Source organism: Humulus lupulus, chromosome 1, assembly GCF_963169125.1.
Source record: "Humulus lupulus chromosome 1, drHumLupu1.1, whole genome shotgun sequence".
Lineage (NCBI taxonomy): Eukaryota > Viridiplantae > Streptophyta > Magnoliopsida > Rosales > Cannabaceae > Humulus > Humulus lupulus.
Window position 1 is genome coordinate 262,328,992 of NC_084793.1, and position 11,253 is coordinate 262,340,244.

Below are 11,253 nucleotides of genomic sequence, written 5' to 3' on the forward strand. Positions count from 1 at the left end.
TGATTTGTCACACCTTGTAACATATTATTGAGAGTCACAAAATTGGACTAATGTGTGTGCCCAAATGTGACATATTTTGGAGTTACAAAATCAGTTACAAATTTGTAGCTCCCAAATATTACCCAATAATGTGTATATTATATGTTAGACATTTGATATTGGATTTCATAAAGTCATGATGATATATGACTATTGGAGACATGTTTTTAACTCCCAATAGGTGTTTGGAGGTTACAAAATCATGTGGGAAAGGATTTGGGACGTTTTGGAAAAATGAATTTTTTGTGCTGAAAATGGCCTGTGGCCACGGCCACTGACTTTCAGTGGCCGCGGCCTGGGGGACAGAAGCTAGTGGCCGCGGCCAGTGAGGCTGACAGCCTATGTGAATTTTCAGTTTTTTCCAAATTGAACGGTTCTAACATCCCAAATAACTCCCAAATCTCCATTTTAATTCCATAAACACCCAATTAAACATTGGTAACAGCCATGAGGGTTGGTGGAATTTGAAATTCAAAGGGGTATCTCAAACTCTATAAATAGGAGCCTAATGCTCACTTGTAAGAAACACCATTTTTCATCCACAAAGCACTTGGCTGAAAAATACACCAAAATGCTTGATAATTCCATAGAGATATTTCCTAGAGAGATCCCTTAGTGCTTAGAGAATAGGGGGAAATAAGCTTTTGGACAAAGGTCTTGAACCTTGTTCAAGTTGGTGATCCCCATTACTCTACACTTTGGTTGTGTGAGAGTTTGTGTTTTCATTCTTTTGTTCTTCTTATTTACTTGTATTGTTATAGTATTGAGTTTGTAATCTTCTTCTTCTACATCTTTTTATTTACTTGTATTTTGAGCAATTAAGTTGTAATACTTATTTAATCAATATTATCTTGTCCATTGTATTTTTGCATAGAGTTGTATTTGGTTTTTCCATAATTCCATTGAGTATTAAGATATATTCTCTAACAATCAAAAGCTTATTATCCTTTTCAATGGAAGGAGAAGCCATAGAGATCTTGTGAGGATTCAACCTTGAAAAGATGGTAAGATAAGGTAATGTTCTTATTTGGTTTTCTTAGAAGATCTAGTAGCTTTCATATAGTGATAGATATGAGAAGAAGAAAATTTTATAAATGAGGTTCATTGTTTTCTAATCTCTTTTGTTTTTCAAATAAAATGGTTAGATTAGAAGATAATTCAATATGTTGAGTTTTTGTTATATGTGATTAATTAACATATTGTGTAAATAATCTAGTAGATTATTGGGTAATATGCTAGCATGTCATATAATTGTGTTAATGGGAAATTATTAGAATAACAACTATATGAGTTTTGTATGACATGTATAAATATATTGATTTTGTGAATCAATAAAAATGTGAAATCATATGTGTATGATATTTGTAATTCATGTTCTCATATTAATAAAGAGTCATATTAGTATGATATTAGTCATGTATGTTGACAACTATGTGAAATTATAATCATGCAAACATTTGTGAGATGTTAATATGTTTATCCTATATTATTGCAATGTGATGAGTTACCATTTATTTGGTAAATAAAAGAAATTATTTGAGAAATGAAATTTCCCATTTAAGTGTTCACCATCTCACTTTATGAGATAAGAAAAGATGAAAATAAGGGGGGTTACATCTTTTAATGGTTGTGTCTTGCCATTGCAAGAAAAATGGATCAAAGTGGATTAAAAAATTGTGGGATGACATGTTGACTCATTAGACTTATAGTCTAGAGTGTGGTCAAATAAAATATATTTGAGAATTATTTAGTGTCAATAATTCTTAAATATTGAATGTCTCAATGAGGAGACATTACAAAATTGGAGAAGCAATTTTGAATTTTACACCAATAGTGAATAAAAGAGAACTTTATTCATTTTGGTTAAAGATGGTGATATGTTTAAATTTATCTCAATGAGGAGATAATTTTAAACAAAACATAAGAAATCAAAGTGTTTAAATAAATCAATGAGGGTTTATTTTCTTTGATTTAAAGTGTTTAATTTTTTTTTTTTGACATTTTGATTTTGATTTTGATGAGAAAATCAATGGATGTCAAATTGATGTTTTCAAAAGAATCTCAAAGAGACTCTTAAGAAATACACAAAAGTTGTTTAAGTGATTTTGAGATTATTTAGACAACTAAAAATGAAAATTTGTGATTATTTGTTTTAGAAATTCTCACATTACACTTGTGTTCACATTTTATTTTGTGAAATATATAAAAGAAAGCAACCAAGTGAAAGTTACTTTCAAATAAGTGTGTCTTGCTTTAGCAAGTAAATGAATCAAGATAAACATTGATGTTTTTATCTTGATCTATTGAGTGTTTATCATGTAGCTTAAGGACTCATGATGAACTTTGAAAATCATAGGTCTAGATTTATCTTGGAGGATAAATGACTTATTAGAAATGAAGAGATTTCTATTTTAAAGTGATATTTTATTATCACTATGCGAGAAATGTGGGGGTGATGCTCCAAAGTCAATCAATTTATTTTGTTGTTAATCAATTGATTAATTTGGTCATCCTATCGAATAGGTGATTTGGAATTCCACATTCTAAATCACATTCGCTATATATAGAATGGATAAATCTAGACATGCTTGGTGTCTAAAGTTACTGTTTGTAATATTTTGATTCAAGAAGGAATCAATTTAAAACATAAAGGAGAATTTTAAAAACAAAGAGGTTTCTAGAATTAATATTCAAATGTTTATCTTGGATATTAAACTATAAAATAGTGGAGGTGTTGACTATGGTCAAAATCACTATTTTAAAGAGGTAACTATTTTAATCAAACTATGGCTAGCAACAAAGTTTGAATAAAATAACGAGAGTGTCTAAGTATGCATACATGAGAAAAGAAATGATTCAAATGGAATTATTTCTACATCTCAAGGGATGGGACTTAGACTCCCTAAAGAGATTCACGGTTGATGGTAACCTATCTTAATACTAGTAACCAAACTAGTATTAGGTTCAATAGGTAATAACAAGTCAATCAAGTGAATAGATAGTAGTACTCAAATTTTGTCCCATCTGAGATATGAGTACTAGTGTGTTACCAAAATGAGGGTTAAAACCGAAAGGTTTTTTAATAGAATTCAGTCTTGAAAAGACAAGTATTTTAGGGTAACAAAATACTGTAAGAGTTCTACCTATATAGACCTAGGGGTGGTGCCGCCCCTCATGAGAATTGGGAGTCATTCTCAAGAAAAGTCTATGAATGGAATGTGCACATGGCCATTAACGGTGCAAAAGCGAGACATTGAGGTCTCAAGTGAACATAGCAAAGGTGTGTGTGTTATCACCGGTTTGTTATCAAGGGATAGTGGTTCAATGCTTCGGCAACCAAAATTTCAACAAACTTTGTGATAATTACACTAAGGTAAAATTCAAGTCGAAAGACATTTTACTTTATGCACCAATGCAAAGGTTTCTATAGAGAGTGATTATTTAATCAAGTGGGGGAATATTATATTTTAATATAATGTTTGATTGATTAAATAAGTGTTACAAAAATTGATTATTTAATCTAGTGGGGGAATGTTATATTATTTCATATAATATAATATTAGATTAAATAATGTGACAAAATGTGATTTGTCACACCTTGTAACATATTATTGAGAGTCACAAAATTGGACTAATGTGTGTGCCCAAATGTGACATATTTTGGAGTTACAAAATCAGTTACAAATTTGTAACTCCCAAATATTACCCAATAATGTGTATATTATATGTTAGACAATTGAGATTGGATTTCATAAAGTCATGATGATATATGACTATTGGAGACATGTTTTTAACTCCCAATAGGTGTTTGGAGGTTACAAAATCATGTGGGAAAGGATTTGGGACGTTTTGGAAAAATGACTTTTTTGTGCTGAAAATGGCCTGTGGCCGCGGCCTGGGGGACAGAAGCTAGTGGCCGCAGCCACTGAAAATTCGTGGCCGCGGCCAGTGAGGCTGACAGCCTATGTGAATTTTCAATTTTTTCCAAATTGAACGATTCTAACATCCCAAATAACTCCCAAATCTCCATTTTAATTCCATAAACATCCAATTAAACATTGGTAACAGCCATGAGGGTTGGTGGAATTTGAAATTCAAAGAGGTATCTCAAACTCTATAAATAGGAGCCTAATGCTCACTTGTAAGAAACACCATTTTTCATCCACAAAGCACTTGGCTGAAAAATACACCAAAAGGCTTGATAATTCCAAAGAGCTATTTCCTAGAGAGATCCCTTAGTGCTTAGAGAATAGGGGAAATAAGATTTTGGACAAAGGTCTTGAACCTTGTTCAAGTTGGTGATCTCCACTACTCTACACTTTGGTTGTGTGAGAGTTTGTGTTTTCATTCTTTTGTTCTTCTTATTTACTTGTATTGTTATAGTATTGAGTTTGTAATCTTCGTCTTCTACATCTTTTTATTTACTTGTATTTTGAGCAATTAAGTTGTAATACTTATTTAATCAATATTATCTTGTCCATTGTATTTTTGCATAGAGTTGTATTTGGTTTTTCCATAATTCCATTGAGTATTAAGATATATTCTCTAACAGGGACTGGTCGGTGCCATGGACCTAGATGCAGCACAAAACAACTAAGGACAAGGAAAGATGAAAAATGATTGGATAAATGTCGATCAGAGATTGAAAGTTTACCTCCCAGAGTGAAGGCCATGTTGTCGGCAACCAAATCAGTTGTGAGGAAGTACTCTTGGAAGTATCTTCCTACATTGGACTTGTAGGTAATGTCACTTAGGAATGTGTGAGCGGATTCCTGGTGGTAGAAATTGAAGAACCCCGTGTTGTTCTGATTGGGGTTGGATTTGAGATCGAACAGATAGTTGATCTCATGCGGAGTAGGCACATGCCATTTTTTGTGGTTGTATAAGATATAGAGTGTTGAAAGTACTTTGTATCCATTGGGTGTTATTTGGAAATGGGCGATCTCGTAATAATTGGCCACCCCTTGGAAAAAGTCATGCAAGGGCAAGATTGCCCCTGCTTCTATATGATACCTCGACCAGGCGCTGTAGGCGCCACTGGGCAAGTTTGCCCTGTGGTTGGGTGTAGGTTTGTATAAAGTAATCCCATGAAGCCCGTACTTCTTGGGATATTTTTCCACCATCCTGGTCGATATGACGCTAGGAGGGGCAATGTATCAGTCTACCTCTGCTCGAGGACCATCACGGGGACGAGCTTTGGGCTAGATATCTGGTGGTGAAAAGTTTAAAGGTTAAGGATCGCTTGAAGGACCCTCTGTATTGGTTGCAGGTTGGTTGGAAGGTGAATCTATGGTTTTCCTTTTTCTACGAACAGTGTATTTGACACGACCCTTGTTTGATTGGTTCTGTGACGGGTTGTATGGAGGATTGGTCGTAGGGTTTGGGTGTAAAACCGAAGGCTCACGAAAAGGAAAAAAAGGCTGTTCTTGATCCTCGAACAACAAAGCAAGAAGGTTGTCGTCTATTGGTCTCTCACCTCCCCAAGGATCATGCATGAATATGTGAGAAGAGCAAAGGGGAAGTGAGAGTCTACGAACAATAGATAGAAGAAAGAGAAAAGCAAGGATAACGTTGCTCGTGTATAAAAGTTAAGCTTTTATATGATCAACATCATCTTGATAAAAACACAATAAACATGCGAGCAGGTTGAAAAAACAAATCAAAAAGTGAATGCAAAAAGTTTTTTCGAAAAAACTTTTCAACTCCGAAAACGGGCGGGAAAAACCCAGTTTTTCTGAAATACTCAAAATCAAATTTTCACTTCGATTTTGGACCTGAAATCAGTATACCTATACCCTACATTGCTTTTTAAGCATTGTCTAATATTTTATATTGCCTAAAGTCCCTATTCTAGCATACTTATTCTATGTATGTTTGCCTAAACCCGGTTACTCAAAATTTTCTCATGAACAGTAGAAACCCAGTTACGGAAACTCATGAATTAGAACTAGAATACACAAAAATTGCTACAAAGGTAAGATGACGGATTTGAAAACTTACTTGGAGTACATATTGTAGGACAAATCACGAAAGTTTTGCTCGGAGTTGCTCGAGGACGTCTCGAATCGCACTGGAGTCTTTGGGTTTTCTTGAAGGTTTTTCTGAGTATTCTTGAAGAAAGAGAAGGGTCGGGTAAAAAAAATGAAAAAAGGAGAAGAGGCTTATATTTATACTGCTCAGGGTAGTAATAAAAGGTAATGATGGGAATAGAGTTTCAATGCATGGGGAATCGTGATCACTGTCAAAACGTTTCTAGAAAACTGTAAAAGTCATGATTACTTGCCTTTTTGAAAAAGTAAGTACTGATAGATGTGACAGGTCAAAAGAATTGCTGGTCGAGTAAGTTTATTAAATGCTGATCGCATTAAAATAAACTTGGGGGGAAAATGTCTAACCAAAAAATATTTGCTTGCTGACGTAGCACGATAGGGGTGCATGTTGATAACATGTGACTATTTAGTGATGACAGTCTAGTCGACCTACGACCAGAATAGAAGCTACTCGATGGATTCAAGAAAGATTCTGAACAGTACGACAAAAGATATGCTGACATATGTGACCAGGTATGGTCATAATAACGAAGCCAGAGTTCAAATACAGTTATAGGTTAGATATTTGACCCTCTTTATGTGTAACTATTATGATTTTTGTTATTATTCAAATATGCTTGTAGCAAAGTTTAAAGACGGCCCACCAGCCCATATGTACATCCTTGAGCCTATAATTAGGACTCAAAAAGGAAGAGGACAATAATTTGTATACACGACTTTTGTATCCCCTTTGGAGCTTGTGAAACTCAGCGAACTCTATTTGGCTGATCACAGGTTTTAGAGTTTACATCAATAAAAATACTAAGTGGATGTAGGTTATTACCAATCTCTGGGGCTGAACCACTATAAAATCCTTGTGTCATTTAGTTCTTTCATTCAGCTTATACATTCATATCATTTTTAGTGACTCCGTGTCGTTGGCTAAATCGTCAGTCAACAGAAGCACTTAAGTCTTGTTCTTTTATTTTTAGCAGAAAAGTCCCTAATGTTACATAATTTTTTCACCATTTCCCCATTTTAACGGAGAGACAACGGTTTGGGGAAATAGTGCAACAATTATGTAACGTTAGAGACTTTTGCCAAAAAAAAAAGACAAGAGACTTAAATACTACACTTGAAAAAAAGATGGACTTTAGCTGCCAATAACCCTTCTAACTTTATTCACATTTTCATTCTTTAATTTTTATTACAAACAAGACCTAAGAAAATTTCATCTGATTGCGTGCTATGTTTTTAAGCAAACTACATAAGAAAAATATTTCTCAAATAATATAAATTGTACTTTTTTTGCGCCATTGGTGCATCACTTTATTTATAATTATTTTTTCATCTTTGAACAAGTTGTAGGATCTTGGAATTTAAATCTAGATGCATGCTCCTATTATTTTTCCAAAAACATAATAGAAACATAGAATCACATGACATACATTTAAACATCAGATTCATAAATTAAAACAAACACAAAGATGTAGAAACTTATGAATACGCATCAGAACAATGTCTAATTTCTTTAGATTCTCTATCATTTTGTCCTTTCTTAATGCTATGAATTGTCAAGAATGTAAACCGCTTAGACTATGCCAAAGTCTTCCAAGTCTATCTCTTAATCAACTCTAACAAAGAGTGAGCAAGTTCTCAACACATGAGATAAAATTAGAGAGAAAAGAGCAAGAGAATGAGTGACCAAGAAAAAATTAGACTGTCTAGATTTTCACTTATCCAAATAAATCAACTGAGACTACCTTTTGAAAAACCTAGATATATACAACTTAACTAGCTTTATTTTAATGAAATTAATTAAAGGGAAATTTACATTGTACTTTACATTTTTTTTAAATATTACATTACATACACAAAAACAAAATAATTACTTATTAATATACAATTCGTATACAACTTCAAAAATAATCGTAATTAATTTCCTTTTTTATATTATATGAATTAATTGTCTTGTTATATCATATATATACGTTAAAATATGTGTTAATTGGGAAAGGTAATGATGATTTGTTTACTTATTTGATATTATTTTTTTTTACTGATTTCTTTTATTGATATATTATATTTTTCTAATCATACATATTTCAAAATATGTACAGAATGTGAATATTAAAAGGCACTTACCTTTTTGGAAGATAAACTTTTTTTTTAATTGAACAAAAACTCAATAAGAATGTTTCATTATAAATTGTTTGTGTTTATTATTCTTTGTATCATTACAATAAATAGATTAATAAAATATACATATTAATATTAACTTTATTTTATATATTATCAATATTTTTTTGTACAATATGATTATCAACAGATTTTACAAAAATAAACAGTTGATTTAAATATTGATAATTAATTTATAAAAAAATTTCGTTTTTTTTTTTTTTTTTACAGGAATGTATATATCATTTCTGCTTAATGCTTATCATAATCAACATTTTAAAAATATAAAAAAAATTGTTTATATCAGCCACTGTCACGTTTAATTATTGTATGCCTAAATAGAATACAGAATCATAATCAAAATTATATTTATTTATAATTATAATCAACATAGTGAAAAGATACACCATTTTGAGTTTCCATTGTGTATGTTTACCAATAAACTTTTTTTTTAATTGAAAAAAAACTCAATAAAAATGTTACATCATAAATTGTTTGTGTTTATTATTCTTTGTATCTGAAATTCCGTTTTTAGTAATTACCAAATTAATTAAACCATGTGAATTAATTAAAGTGCGGAATGGTAATTAACTGTTTACACAAATAGCAGTTCTGTCGGGACAGAATCCGAACTTGTCACGACAGAAACTGAACACAATAAAGAACACACCGAATTTTTACAAGGTTCAGAAACCCTTTCGGACAACCTACTCCTTGGGGCCACGCCCAGAGAATAAACCAATTAGTAAAGAAACAATGTGTACAAAAGCATTGACTTAAACAATGTAAGACTCCCACTTAAACTATTGCCGCAATCTTGTTGTACTTTTCTCTACGAATCTGATTTGATGAAACGCTGATTCTCTTGAACTCCTTTCAAAGAATAGCGCGAGTGCACACTTCCTCCCGAAGTGAGACTTAGATAGAATCCTCTCCCGAAGATCCTTATGAACACGTTCACAATAGATACTATCTGTTTACAATGGACTAGATAGATATCCACAAGTACACTCAGCACTCTCACAAATATTAAGGTGAACAAACTTAATCTCTACAAATAAAGACACTCTTCAAAATAACTTAATGTTTACAAATATTGAAAATGGAAGAGGTGAAAATTCTAAAGGCCTTGGCAAGGTATTTATAGGCAGGAAAATCGTCCAAGACCATCATTTTCTGGTATCTTTGAAATCAATTTGCGAATTCCTTTGATTAAGGAAATCAGCCAGCCAGATGCATTCTGTGTCGACGGAAAAGGAAACTGATGAGTCAGCAACGTAGTCAGTCTCATCTGGCAGAACGAACATGGTCATTTCTTTTGACCATGTTCATTTTCGACACCTTCTTTATTTTCAGAATAGACATAATCTCATATAATCCCTGAAAATAATATCAAGATATTTGCACAATATATTTTTACCAAAAATTGATTATTTGTGATAAATAAGGCAACAAATATATTCACACTTAAATATATTTTCACATTACAAAATCATCTGAAAATATTGATCATTAATCTGAAAATCAATATGGAGATATGCTACTGATTTTCCTTAATAAGTTTAAAATATTTTGTCTAAAATAAAATTAGCCAATAAATTACTTTACTGTATCATTACAATAAATTGATTAATAATATATATAATAATATTAACAAAGGTGGTTATTTCATATATTGTTAATAATTTTTTTACAACACGATTATCAACGGACTTTACAAAAATAAACAGTTGTGTTTACTTTTTTTTTTAAAAAATTGAAAATAAAGTCAATAAAACCATCCTAACTTGTTTGTGTTTATTTTTCTTTGTACCATTACAATAAATAGATAAATAAAATATACATAATAACAATATTAACAAAGGTGTTTATTTCATGTATTGTCAATATTTTTTGTTGCGCGATTATCAACAGACTTAAAAAAAAAAATAGGTTGTGTTTACTTCATATACCGTCGGTGAATATTAAGATTTTTTTTTCTTAAAAAACTCTTTAAAATAGCATAATCGTGATTCATTGTTAGTAACACTTTCAAACTTGTTTTTAAATGAGAAATATATATAATCAACATAAAGGAATTAATAAACAAATTGGGAGATATAAAATGCTGTCTTTTTCACTTAGCTTGAAATCTACGGAAAGCTTGCCGGAAAAAATGGCCTCCTGAAGCTTGAAAATATATCTCCAACTCAGAAAAGACTATTGATAAATGTCTAGTGGCTCTTTTCTTCTTTGCTAGAACAACTAGTTCTAAAATACATATATTTGACAACCAAAATCCATATGCAATTCTTTAGATTAATGGTCGATTTTTTTGACTTGTTTTTTCTTCAATAATCTAGTTATATTTATACAGGATGTTTCAAAAACAAATGGGCGCTTCAATGAAACTTTTGAATTATTTAAACAAAATTCTATAATTAATATTTGTGATTTTGAATTATTTAATTACTTGATATCATTACACATATGGAAAGTCCCGTAATCCATGTCATTAAATAAAATCAATAATATTTCATTTGGTATTTATATTAAATATGTTTTTGTAATTAAGTTTTTCTATATATATATATATATATATTGTAGTATTGTGGATTTTATAGTCTATAGGTAAAAAATCCACTTAATTAAAATAATAAATAAAAAACTCAAAGCCTCGGCTCCCACACATGCACTTGGACCATTCTCTTTATCTTAAATTTAAATCCCAACTCGGTGTAAACTCAAAACACTTTTATTTTTAAATTTTTAATTAATTAAATAAATAAATAATTAAATCCTTATTTAAATTAACAAATTATAATTTAAAACTTGATTTAATATTATTTATATTGACACAAATTTATCAATATTAATAAATTTGTCTAAAGTCTCTCTTTTATTTCCAAATTTTAGTACATGTAAATATCACTAAATTGACTCAATTTAATATTTTTAATTGATAATTAAATCAATTATTTCATATTATTAAACTTGATTTGATAAGAAGCGACATGGGGACCATGAA